This window comes from Aphelocoma coerulescens, chromosome 5 (genome assembly GCF_041296385.1).
Source record: "Aphelocoma coerulescens isolate FSJ_1873_10779 chromosome 5, UR_Acoe_1.0, whole genome shotgun sequence".
Classification (NCBI taxonomy): Eukaryota; Metazoa; Chordata; class Aves; order Passeriformes; family Corvidae; genus Aphelocoma; species Aphelocoma coerulescens.
In genome coordinates, this window is record NC_091019.1 from 66885506 (window position 1) to 66898727 (window position 13222).

Genomic DNA, 13222 nt, shown 5'->3' on the forward strand with positions numbered 1-13222 from the left:
TGCTCAAAGAGACAGCCAGAAGCATCTTCATCTTATTATTTTATATTTTGTATTTTATACTCTTGATCCCTGGTGCCAAACTCATCCTAATTCCACTAAAAATCCATGAAGGTTCCAAAGCAAATCCCCTCAAATTCCGTGGCATTGCAGGTGTCGGACAGCCTGACCTTTCCAACGACTCATTATTAAGAGACAGCCAAAAGCAACTTCATCTTATTATTTTATATTTGGTATTTTATATTTTCTATTTTGTGTTTTATATTTTGTATTCTTGATCCCCGGTGTCAAACCAATCCTGATTCCACTAAAACCTGCAAAACTTCCAAAGCAAAGTTGGAGGAACCAAGGAAAACAAAATGTTTGAGTAGGGAATTCAGTGCCATTGATAAATGGATCCCTTTTTCCTAATTCCCACTCTGCCCTAATTTCCCACTTTGGCAGCCCTTACGAGGCTCGGAAGCTGTTGGAAGCTGTTGGAACCACAAGGATATTTTCTAATGCTTTTTTCAAAGATTTTCCTATTAATCTTTGTAAGTCCCCCTCAAATTCCGTGTTGGACAGCCTGACCTTTCCAACGACTCATTATTGACCAGAAAATAACACTCCCACCAAACTCTGCTCTTTGAGAGGGAAACCTTCCGAGTTAATTGTGAGGAAATGATTCTGCTGGAAAACGTGGCTGCAGGTTCTTGTGTCAAGGCAGATATTGGAAAATATTAATTCCTTTTGCAAGAGGTACAGGATTAGAATTGATGAGGGCAGCATCCCCTAACGAGCTGCGATGATGAAGTGTTTGTGCTCGGGGCTGGGGGGATGAGATGCCTGAAGGAGCTTTTCCAATTAGGAACAGATTCCGTGGGAAGCAGAAGGGAAACACTGCTGGATCTGGAGTAGTGGGAGATCAAATCAAAGCTCTCAGGGCCTTATAAATGCAAAGCAAAATATAAATACAAACACAATTTGGGAGTGTTGAGGTTTGAGAATTAACAACAGCTCTAAATTGAGATTTGCAATTATGAGTCTCTAAAATAACACGAAAAACTATAAACGTATACAGGAAACTGGTGGGATTATCCCAGGTGGGACAGCAGCAGGAATTTCCCCATGGAAAGGGTGCTCAGGCCTTGGCAGGGGCTGCCCAGGGAGCTTTGGAGTGCCCAGCCCTGGAGGTGTCCAAGGAATTCCTGGAGGTGGCACTCAGAGCTCTGGGCTGGGGACAAGGTGGGCACAGCTGGACTCAGTGTTCTGGGAGGGCTTTTCCAACCTCAGGGATCCTGGGAATATTTCTGATCAGTTCTAACCAGCCCTTCCCTGACTCCAGGTGCCCTCCAGGAAGGGATCGGTGTTTCAGGGCAGTGGATGATCCTGGCTGGGTGTGATCTATATCCAAGAGCTCAACTGTTCCCCTGGGCTTAATGAGGATCATAAAATCCAGGGAGAGCATCATTTGCATCTCCAGGCTGCGTAATCCTGCTCATGGTGTGCCTTGAACAGCTCATCAGGAGCTCTGGAGAACAGAGTCACTTTATTGTCCTAAAACTTGTACAATGAGAATAAACCCGGATCCCTCAAGGCTCTTCTGGCGGATAATTCATCTTCCTCGAAGACTGCGCTGATAAAGAAATAAATAAGTCCCACAGAGCCGCTCTTCAAGGTCTTTGCCAGTCATCCATTCCCCAGATCCTGCTGCTTCCTCAAGGTGAATGCTCAGGAATATGCATAATTCACCAGCTCTCTTTGTTTATCTGTCTCACCATCACCCAGCGCGTTCCCGTCCTCCCTTTGAACATCTCTGCCAAGCGGAGTCTCCAAGAGCAAACACGAAGGGGAAAAAACAAGATACCGACATCATAAAAACCTCAATGTCTTCGGGGCAGGGTGTAAAGCATCCCTAAGATGCCAAGAGAAACAGGATAGACAGAAAAGAGCAGGAGACCGGATCTGCGCTTGTTTTGTAAGGAAGAAAATCACAGAGACGTTAAAGTTGGGAAAGAACTCGCAGCTCATCAAGAGCAACCATTAAAGCAGCACAATTCGGGTGCAAAACTTTGCCCTTGGCAACTTTTTCAAACCTGCTCGGTGTGAAAAGAGGGAATTGGTGGAAGGCCCATCCCTGGAAGTGTTCCAAAAGCCCCAGGATGTGGCACTCGAGGCACCCCAGAAGTCCTGGGCAGGAGCTCAGGGCTCCCCCAGAGCTGAGAACAAACGAAACTCACTCCACACCTCACCCTGCACCCAGGACTGGACATGAGATGACACAAAGACTCCGGGGGCTTCCAGCCTTCCCTGAACATCTGGGAATCGCCCCAAAGGGAGTTGGTCCTAAATTATTTCAAACAGGGCAGAAACTCCAGGGGAAGAGGATCAAATCCAGGATCACACTCTGTCTGTGCCACAGCATCATCTCCTGGATCAAGGTCAAAAGTGATCTGAGCACAAGGACCAGGATGATCCCAAAGGGGCTGAACTGAGCGCCAGGAGATCCCAAAGGGGCTGAACTGAGGGCCAGGAGATCCCAAAGGGGCTGAACTGAGCGCCAGGGAATACCAAAGGGGCTGAACTGAGCACCAGGAGATCCCAAAGGGGCTGAACTGCGGGCCAGGAGATCCCAAAGGGGCTGAACTGAGCACCAGGAAAATCCCAAAGGGGCTGAATGGAGCGCCAGGGAATACCAAAGGGGCTGAACTGAGCACCAGGAGATCCCAAAGGGGCTGAACTGAGCACCAGGAGATCCCAAAGGGGCTGAACTGAGGGCCAGGAGATCCCAAAGGGGCTGAACTGAGCGCCAGGAAGATCCCAAGGGCCAGGAAGATCCCAAATGGGCTGAACTGGAATGAGTTGTAGCCACAGCCAAAAATCTCCCCAGTCTCTGAGAGCCTGGGATTAAACTTCCTCAGCCAGACCCCAGATTTACCATGAAAACCAGGAGAAAATCCTGGAGAATCCCGTTCCATCAATGGAATTGCAGGCTTGTTGAAAGCTTCGCAGAGAACTTCTCATGGTGAAGTCACAAATAAATAAGAGAGATTTTAAAAGTCTCCTCTACCACGTCAATATTTCCCAGGAACCTGAGGGAGTTATCTGCGAGTCATGGGCGGGGCATGGATGGGCCATTAACAGAAGATGGTCCGGAGGGAGGGGACAAGGAAACCCTGCCCCACCCGGTTCCAACAGCTCATGGGGACGGTAATAGAAGACACTGCAACCCAGGGCACTGAAGAACATCTCTGAGAAGAGAATCTGAACTCCAGAACACAAAATAAATCCATTTCTTATGGAATCCTCCTTGTTTCCACACATCTCCATGACCTTCTGCGTCATGAGGAGCAACATCAGCTCCCAGAATAACAGGATGGCTGAGAGATCCATGGATACACCGGGAGGGGCAGGCAGAGTGGGATTAAATGGGAATGTTTAACCTCTGGATGCTGCACTGGAGAAATCCATGCTGGAAGGTGCCTGGAGAGACTTGTGCTGCTTTTTTTTTTATATATTTTATTTTCATGGGAGAAAAGCTGGAGAAGAGCCAGGAGAAAACTGCCAGGATAAGTCAAAGGTTAAAGAAAATTTCTTATTTGGGAATATTCAAAGGAACCGCTGGGTTTGTTCATCAAAAGGAAGAAAATGAGAGGGAATGTTATAAACATGGGACCACTTCCGCAAGGAGAAGGGAAAACCACTTTAATCTCAGGAAGAAAGGCAGGATAAGAAGCAGCAGTTGGAAGCTAAAATCAGGGAAATTAGAAGTGGAAAAAGGATTTTTTTTTTTTTTCCAAACAAAGAATTATAATTACTGGGATGGACTGTTAATCATTGGAATGTTTCTCTTCCACACCTGGAGAGCAGCTCAATGTGGGGATCTGGAGGAGCAAATTCCAGAGGGAAAATCCCAACATTTTTTAGGATTCTAAATGAATCCTTTAGGGAAACAGCCCAAGAAGAGGATTTCTTTAAAAATCTCCAAGTGGGAAGGTGTGGGAATCATTGGAGGAGGACAACCTGGATTAGAAAGAGGAAAACTGGGAAAACAGAGAGGAACAGAAAGTCCTTCCCACATTTAGGCCTCATTTTGGCGAGCTGGGTGAGTCCCACCAGCAGCAGGATGGGAACTTTTCTATGGGAAAGTTGAGATAAAGCACAACATTGACCCCGGAGGAGGAGTTTGGGACCACCCTAAGGAGTCAGCAGGGCCAGGGGGTGGCTCCTTGTGGGGACAAAGAACAGGAAGGTGGCACCTCCGCCCTGAGGCTGCTGTTCCATGGGGACCTGGTTTCAGTGGGATTCTCCAGCACTTGGAATGTTGAGGCAGAGCTGCAAATATGACCCCACACACCCCACAATGGAAACGAGCGGAAATGGCCTCAAACTGCAGCAGGAAATGTTTCTGTTGGATATGGAGAACAATTTCTTCCAGAAAAGTTGTAAAATTCTGGAAAAGACTTCCCAGGGCAGTGGTGGAGTCCCCGAACCTGGAAGTGCTCAAAAAACACGTGGATGTGGCACTTGGGGACGTGTTTTGGTGGTGACCATGGTGGTGCTGCGTGATGGTTGGACTTGATGATCCTGGAGGGCTTTTCCAACCTGGACAACTCTGTGATTCCATGAAACGCTGTGCAGGTTCTTTGGAACTTCCCAAAAATTTATCGAAGGGCTTCACTGTCAAGTTGAAAGAGCCAAGGGAAAAATGGGAATGTTCATGTCCACATCAGCCTTGTCTTTGCTTTCTGGCCTCATCCGTGCTCAGGATACAGGAGAAGATGGAACCAAAGTGCTCCAAGGTGGAAGAACAGGCTGATAACCCAATATTCCAAAAGGAAAAAGATCTGGAAGCACAAAGCAGCATCAGCAATTCCCATAAATGCTCAGATGTGGGAGCAGATCCAGGAAAGGCACAAAAAGAAGAAACAGCAAATTTCAGGGATAAACTGAAATTCCAAGTGTTTTTCATAGGGGTCTGTGCCCCGAAGAATCCACAGGAGTGGGGGCTCATTCCCAAAGCTCTGCTGGAGGGTTTATCTATCTTATTCCATGTTTATCCCATTAACATGTTAATCCATGTTTATCCATGTGATTCCCATTCATGCCTCCAGTAAATCCCTGCACACCATTCCAGAGAAAACACGGAATGACCAAAGCATTGCAAGACACCATCGAGAGGCCATGAAAGATGTGAATTATCTGCAAATAAGGACTGAAAACAGCTTTTCATGGAAGTGAATCCCAAAAATCTAAGGAAGGGATTGTTAAAGGAGTCCCATTAATAACGGATTCTTTGGAAATGGCTTTATAAGGTCAGGGAGAGGACACCAGGAGAAGATAATTTGCATTTAAGATCAAGTTCCAGTGATGTTTTCTAACAAGTATCACATCCTTACCACAAAGGTTCAGCAACTTCTCATTTTTCAATTAAAAACATCATTTTTAAAGTATTCATTTCCTTTTTAAAAATTCAGAATCCACAGTAATAATATTTTAACTTCGTTTAAACTCTTTCAGCTACCTGAAATTTGCATTTCTGATCTTTGGCAATTTCTTTTTGACCAATTTTCAGCAAAGCAGAAAGGAGCCTCCTTTACAAATAATCAGGGGAAAAGCTGCCACAAAACTTCATTTTCTTGAATGCATTTTCCTCTAAAAACCATGAGATTTAATGATGTCATCTGGATTAATATCACCAGGAGAATTAGCGAGGAGTGATCCTGGAGGGGCGAAGGCAAAAACGAGGAGAGAGATTTAATTAGACTTGGAAAAGTTAATGAGGAGTTGTTTGTAATCCATGAAAAAACCAGCGAAGATTTCAGTCGGTGCAAGAGGCATCTCAGCACTGATTCGCTGCTGACTAATTGGAAAAGTAATTAAAGTGCGCTTGTACAAAGCCCCCATCCAGGGAGGGAACAATGGGATACAGAGAGGGATAAGTGAGACGAGTTTTAAGCACATTAATCAGAAGTGAGAGTGAAGGAACCCTGGTTTTAACGAATTGGAGATAATTCCTGCCCATTCCCAACCCGGTTTCCCACCAGGCAGGGATTTGGACTCCGCCTGAGCTGGGGAGGTCAAGCTCTTGTCAGACACTCCTGAAATAGCTGCAGCTTCCAGAAAATCATGGAAAAGAGATTGTGTTAAACTGCTCAAATATCTCAGTAACTCTGAGGGAGAAAAGCCAGGGATTGGGAAGAGTTGGGAGATCTCTGGGAGGATGTGGACTCATGGAATCACTGAGGTTGGAGAAACTCTCCAAGGCCAAGCTGTGATGGATCAACATCTTCTCAGCCAGCCCAGAGCTCTGAGTGCCACCTCCAGGAATTCTTTGGACACTTCCAGGGATGGGCACTCCAAAGCTCTCTGGGCAGCCCCTGCCAAGGCCTGAGCACCCTTTCCATGGAGAAATTCCTGCTGCTGTCCAGACCATCAAGTCCAAGCCTCAACTCAGCACCAGCCCCACACTCATGACTGAATGACCAACTCTTTGGGTTTATTGGGAAAGGTTCAGCTGTGCCTCCTCCTGTTAACTCCAGGGAAACTTCCCTGCCAGGAAGGGGGGAAAGATTCTCCAGCAAAAGTACAGGGAAGAGATAAACAGAGCAAACCAAATCTTGCTGCCACGAAAACGCCCAAAGGAATAAAAACATTTTCCTTCTGTGCAAAGCCGAAAGCTTCAGGTGCTCAGCTGAAGGATTCTGGTGATTTGCCCAACAATTCATTAGGGAGGGCATTTAATTGACCTTCACTGCCTGTTTTCTCATTAAGAACCTGAAATATGGATCCCAGATCAAGCAAAGCCTGCAGCCTCACCCTGTCCACCCTAATTCCATCAAACTGGAGTATCCCAGAATCCCAGATTGTTTTGGACTGGAATGGACCTTAAAGCCCATCCAGTGCCACCCCTGCCCTGCTCCCAGCCCCAATGTCCAGCCTGGCCTTGGACACTGCCAGGGATCCAGGGGCAGCCAAACTTTTCTGTCTTTAACTCACACCAGGTCTAACTGGAGCATTCAGCACCAGGAAATCCCGGGGATTTATCCACACCCCACTTCCCTGGACGTGCCTGCCTCCTCATCCACTTTTTCCATGTCCACTGGAGAGGTCAAGGTTGGATATCAGGGAAAATTCCTTCACTGACAGAGTGGTCAAACATTGGGACAGATTCCCACGGCAGTGGTGGAGTCCCCATCCCTGGAAGTTCCAAACCCACATGGATGTGGCACATCAGGATGTGCTGGGACTCAGCCCAAGGCTGGACTTAATCCTGGAGATTTTTCCCACTTTAACGATTCTCTTTTGTTTTTTTTTCCAACACTTCCAAGATGTGCTGCTGGGAGCATTCCCACCTCCTCGGTGGCTCTCCCAGCTCCTCTGCAAGTGCTCTCTCCATCCTGGAACATCAGGGCTGCACTGACCTCCTTCTATATTACAAAACCCCAAGTATTTCGGAACTTTAACTCAACTTTTCATCTCCAACTCCCGGATTCCTGTGTGAAAACACAGCTCTGCCTTTTATTCCCGAGCACCAGAGAATTCCATAAAGCACTGCAGTCATCCATAAAGTCATGAAAAAGGGAACGGATTCCCACTGCAGCTCCAAAAACCCCACAACAGGCGGGGTTCTTATCTCCTAAACATCCCTGACATCTTCCAGGGATTTATTTATTAATGCCTATTATGAGCACGCGGATAACACACAAGCACGGCCGTCTTCCATATTTTATAAAACAAGGAGAAAAGGAGTCGGTGCTGAGGAAACTGCCAGAAATTTCGCTCAAAAGGGACCCCAGAGATGTCTGGCAGCTTTAGGAAGGAAGGAGAAGACAGTGACAATCTGTGCAGGAGAGAAGGTACACCGGGCCAACTCCTCATCCAGAGTTTTTGAATCAGACATCCTCTTTTTTCCTGATGATAAGGAAAAAATTCGGCTTCCTGATTTTGTTGAATCTTTTTGGCACTTTCCCACCAGATTCTGGCACTTCTCAGCTCCCGTTTTTTCCACAGAGGCATCCCCACTGTCACAGGACAGGGATTTACACCACAAATCAGCACTTCAGGGCACTCCCCTTTTTTTTTTTCACATTTCCCTTCTTTCCCAGAGCTTTACCCCAAGCACAGAAATTTATGATCGGTGAAATTTATTTATTTTTTGGTGAAATTTATGATCACCAAAAATCCCAGTAACTCTTAGGGCAGGGAGCATCACTCTCCTTTTCCAGCATTTCTCTCTCTCTGGATCATCCCCTGTTCATTTTTTCTCCCTGTTGCTGCTGTTTTGTCCCTTGCAGGACAAAATCCCAGGAAATTCAAACATCCCAGCCATGGGGCTTCCTATTCCAAAGGTTTGGCTCCTTGGATGAGGAGCAGGAGGTCTGACCACCCAAAAAAAGGTGATTATTAATTTATTTCCCCAAAAACAACATGGTCCTTGAGCATAAGCGGCCTGGTGCTGATCCCTAAATTACAGCTGGCTCCCAGTTCCACCTGGAAGAGGATTTAGGAGGGAAAAAAGGGAGAAAATGTCACTGGAAACACTGAAAATGAGGAGGGGGATGGATCTGATGATCCCAGAGCAGAGATGGAACGCAGGTGAGGAAGGTGGATGTGTCAGGGATAATGAGGAGTATCTGCAGGGAGAGAAATCAAGGAATTTTACCTGAAACAGCAGGAGATGAGGATGGGAAGGACACAGAAGTGACGGGGCGGCTGGAGCACGGAAGTGCAGAACAGGAAAGGAAATGCAGGGCTGCCCAAAAGCCAAGGAGCAGCTGGAAGGGGAAGGGACAAAGAGGACACCAGGTGACCCCAGTGCCACCAGCACCTGGCCTGAACTGGGGGAGCCTGGAGCTCCAGAAAGGGGGGTGAGAGCTGGAGCTGGTGTCCCTGCACATCTCCGGGGCCAGGGGAGAGCTGGAGGAGAGGGAATGATGAGCTGGGATGAGTGTGGAGCATGGAGAGAGGGGCCCTGGGCTGTGTGAGGGGTGAAACCTGGATTGAAGAGTGGGAAAATTGGGCTGAAAAGGAAAAAAGGGATGTGCAGAGCTGATGGATGGAGCATGGAAATGGAAAGGGAAGGGCAGCCACGGGGAGAGAATGGATCAAATGTGAGGGATGGAAGCAAAGAGGCTCTGGGTGAAGGAGAGGATGTGGAGGTGGTGACTTGGTGACATCACCTTCATGGAAAACACATCCCTAATCCCACAGATTTAGTCTGGGATCAGGCCCTGCAGTCTGGGTCTGTTGGTTTCAAGCTGGACTGGTTTGAGCCTAGGCTGAGGATTAATTTGATGTGGCTGCCTGCAGAGCAAGGTGGAACTCTGTGCCTCAGCCACTCCTTTCCGATCCTGTTCCCAATCCCATTCCCTGTTTCTTTGGAACATTTCCCCACCCCACTGTCACATCTTCCCTGCCCCTCTTTGAATCACCGGCACCAGGAGGTTTCTGTGCTTCTGGGGTTATTCTCTCTCCTCTCAGCACCTCCAAACTGAAGGTGAAAAATTAACTGAGAGGAGAAAACGATGCCAAGGCTGACTTGAGGAGACCTCCCTTTCCTACAAAACCCAGAATCCAGGTCCTCTTGGCATTTGTTTTCTGGAGATAGACATTAGTGCTGGGCAGGACGCCAGAATGACCGAGATGTTTTGAAACAGTAAAACCTTTTCCATTTCATGTGAATCCCATTTGAAACATCTAAATTTTATGTCTCAGCCATCGCTGGCAGACATTAAATCATCTTCGACACCACAATTAAAAACAGATTAATACTCACTCGAGACGAGGCTCCTCTCAACAAGCAACAAAATCAGGGAACGCCATAAGGACCAGAATAAAAATCCACTTGCAGGGGGAACAGCAAACATTTAAATGCATTTTCTTCCTGAGGTTTGGCATTTCTGTGTGCAGGGATAGAGCCCCTGGGAGAGACTGGAGGAGTCAGAGGAGCTCACGAGGAAAACAAAATAAAACCCAGTTCACTCTGAGAGATTAATTAACAATTCCAATGTTCTGTAGGAATTGTGGAATGGTTTGGGTGGGAAGGAGCTTAAAGCTCATTCCATTCCCACCCCTGCCATGGCAGGGACACCTCCCACTGTCCCAGGCTGCTCCCAGCCCCAATGTCCAGCCTGGCCTTGGGCACTGCCAGGGATCCAGGGGCAGCCCCAGCTGCTCTGGCAATTCCAGCCCAGCCCCTGCCCACCCTCCCAGCCAGCAATTCCCAATTCCCAATTCCCCATCCAGCCCTGCCCTCTGGCACTGGGAAGCCATTCCCTGGGTCCTTTCTTGGAGGGCTTTTCCAAGCTCAGTGATTCCATGATTCTCTAAGTTTGCTGGGAACTCTGAGCTCAGAGCAGATGTGGAGAGTTGGACAGCTCAGGGCTGAAGTCTCTGGGTGAGAACTCTCAGCTTTTCCTCTGAAGGAGAAGTTCCCTCAGGGCTTTGTGAGCTCTCTGTGTCCTGCAGCCACAAACTCAGCCAGAGACACGGGGACACCTCACACCTCTCCAACAGATCCTGAAATGCAGTTTTATTGCCTTCACAGTGCTCCAGCAGCTCAGAGCTGCCATGAAACATTCCACACCCCGCCTCCAGTGATGGAAAGCAGTGCAGAGGGTGGGTGCTCTGCTCCACTTGGGGGTTCAGGAGCCAGGAGACTCCACTCCCTCTGAGTGACCAGCACGGATCCATTTATTCCTTTGGTACAAGAAACAAGACAAATAACCTGGGGAGCCCGGGCTGTTTGTGGTGCACACACATCAAGAACGAGCAGTGGCAGACATTCCTCACCCTGGATACATCCTCTTTATTATTTATAAACCCCAAAAACAGCCCAGCCACATTCCTTATCAACAAATATCCTTGGAACAAGCAAACTGAAGGTGCTCCTGAACCCAGTGATGGATCAGGGATGTCAGAAGGGCCCTTCTTGCAAACTCCATGGGGTTACTGCAGTCAATAAATGAGCTCTAAGTTTTCTCTGAGGCCAAGAGCAGCGAGAGGAGTGTGTAAGGAAGTCTGGGTTATTAATCTGAGAGCTCCTGCCTGCTGGTCAGTTCATCAACCTCAGAAACATCAGCAATTTATTCCAGTGATCGCCCTGAGAAGTCTTTCTGCTGTGTCCTGCTCCACCTCCAGGCTAAAGCTCATTAATTCCACATGGCACGGAAAGCTCACAATGACTGATCAGACTTTCCCTGCACCAATTCCGTGTTTTCCAGGCTCAGACAGGGAGCCCAGCACTGCTCCCACATGTCCACAGGCCAGGCTGAGCGGGAGGAAAGGATGGAGCTGTCAGAGGTGAGAGATGAGCTGTGTTTAATGCAGCACAAGTTAGAACGAGAGGAGCTGAGCCAGGAGCAGGGAAGTGGGGCCTGATTCCCACAGGGAACACCCCAGAGAGGGAAAACCCACAACAGCTCCTTCCTCTTCTCCTGAGCTCAGCCCACCTTGCAGAGGTGCTGCTCTCTCACCCAGATCATTTTATTCCCACGGGATCACCCAGTGGCTCCCAATCCCATCCGGGACAGCAGTGCTGGGGGCCCAGAGAACCCCTGTGTGGTTCTCTTCTCTTCACCAAAACCCCAAGCACAGATTCCAGCCCTAAACCCAGAAAAACCTTCACTGAGTGCTCCCAGAGAAAGCCCACAGGAGCTGGGACAGGAGCTGGGATCCACATCTGGGCAGCCAAGGGGGGAAGAGCAGACCCTCCCCAGGAAGGAACACACCCCACGCAGTGTAAATCACTCCAGAGATTTACAGGGCAGGGGGAACAGTTTGGAACCAAAGGAGGAGAGATTTAGATGGGAGATTGGGAATTGGGAATTGCTGGCTGGGAGGGTGGGCAGGGGCTGGGCTGGAATTGCCAGAGCAGCTGTGGCTGCCCCTGGATCCCTGGCAGTGCCCAAGGCCAGGCTGGACATTGGGGCTGGGAGCAGCCTGGCACAGTGGGAGGTGTCCCTGCCCATGGCAGGGGTGGCACTGGATGGGATTTAAGGTTCTTCCCAACCCGAAGCACTCTGGGATTCACAGGGTACAAACACATGGATCCCTCCCATCCTATTAGCCAGGGGAAACCATCCCCAAATCCCTTCCTTGCAATTCCCAGGTGATAAAATTCCTCACCAGTTCCATTCTTCCTGGCATTCCTGGCACTTCCCTCTCCAGAGCCTGCCTCAAACACACATGGAAAGATGAATCCAGATAATCCTAATTCCCATTGAAGACATTGGATTCCAATTCTGCTCTTTTTAACCCTGCGTGAAATCCCCCTGAACCCCAACAAGAAGAGAATTTCTTCCCTAGATTTTAAATTAAGAACAAGATTCCATTTTTTCACTTGATAACATCCCTCAAAAACATCCTATCACCCCCCTGGTCAGCATCTCCCACTACCAGCTCTGCTTCCACCGTACACTCATTATTTTCCAACCCAAACCATTCCATGATCCCATAACAATTCCCAATGCTGAATTCCTATCAAGTCCCCTGCCTATAACCCACGGAGGAACTGTTGCTTAAAAACAGACGTGGGAATGGTTTGCTCTGACCTGAGCCTCTCTCCTGACTCTGAATTAAGTTCCAGTCACTCCCTCTCACCACAAAAAGTCGCTCCAATTTCTCTCCCGAATGGCAGAGCCAGAGCAGCACCTGCAACAGTGACCCGGGAAAATTCAATTACTGCATTGCCTGATTCAATTAGCAGCTGGGTGATGATGACTCAAAGAGGTTTATTTAGTAAAAACAGAAAAAAACATGAAATTTTCGAGTGTCAAGAAAATCCTGGTTTCGTTGTGGGTAATTCCAGAAGGAGACTGAAAAAGGCCAGTTCAAGGAACAGGATGGGGCAGTGGAGATCCCGCTGTAGGCAGCTCCAGTCCCTTTGCTCCCTGTGATTCCCTCTGGATATTTCCAGGAGCAGAAACCCAACATTTAAACCCTTTCACAGGGGTCTGTGACACTTCCAGCAGGGAAATCCCATCACAGCACTGCTGCTTCCCACATGGAATGTTCTCCTTTCCCCTATCCCCTTTCCCCTTTCCCCTTCCCTTCCCTTCCCTTCCCTTCCCTTCCCTTCCCTTCCCTTCCCTTCCCTTCCCTTCCCTTCCCTTCCCTTCCCTTCCCTTCCCTTCCCTTCCCTTCCCTTCCCTTCCCTTCCCTTCCCTTCCCTTCCCTTCCCTTCCCCCCCCTCCCTGTAACATTATCCAGGACAAAACACCCCCTAAATCCCCAAATCATTGGA

At 48.4% G+C, this 13222-nt stretch overlaps 1 long non-coding RNA gene across 1 annotated transcript; it reads right to left on the reverse strand.

The window, feature by feature from the left end:
• Positions 1-10809: 10809 nt before the first annotated feature.
• On the reverse strand, positions 10810-12631 carry LOC138110943 (uncharacterized). Its single transcript, XR_011151172.1, has 3 exons — positions 12580-12631; positions 12106-12150; positions 10810-11248 (listed from the first exon to the last, which is right to left on the reverse strand). It is a non-coding gene; the product is annotated as an uncharacterized lncRNA (long non-coding RNA).
• Positions 12632-13222: the final 591 nt, after the last annotated feature.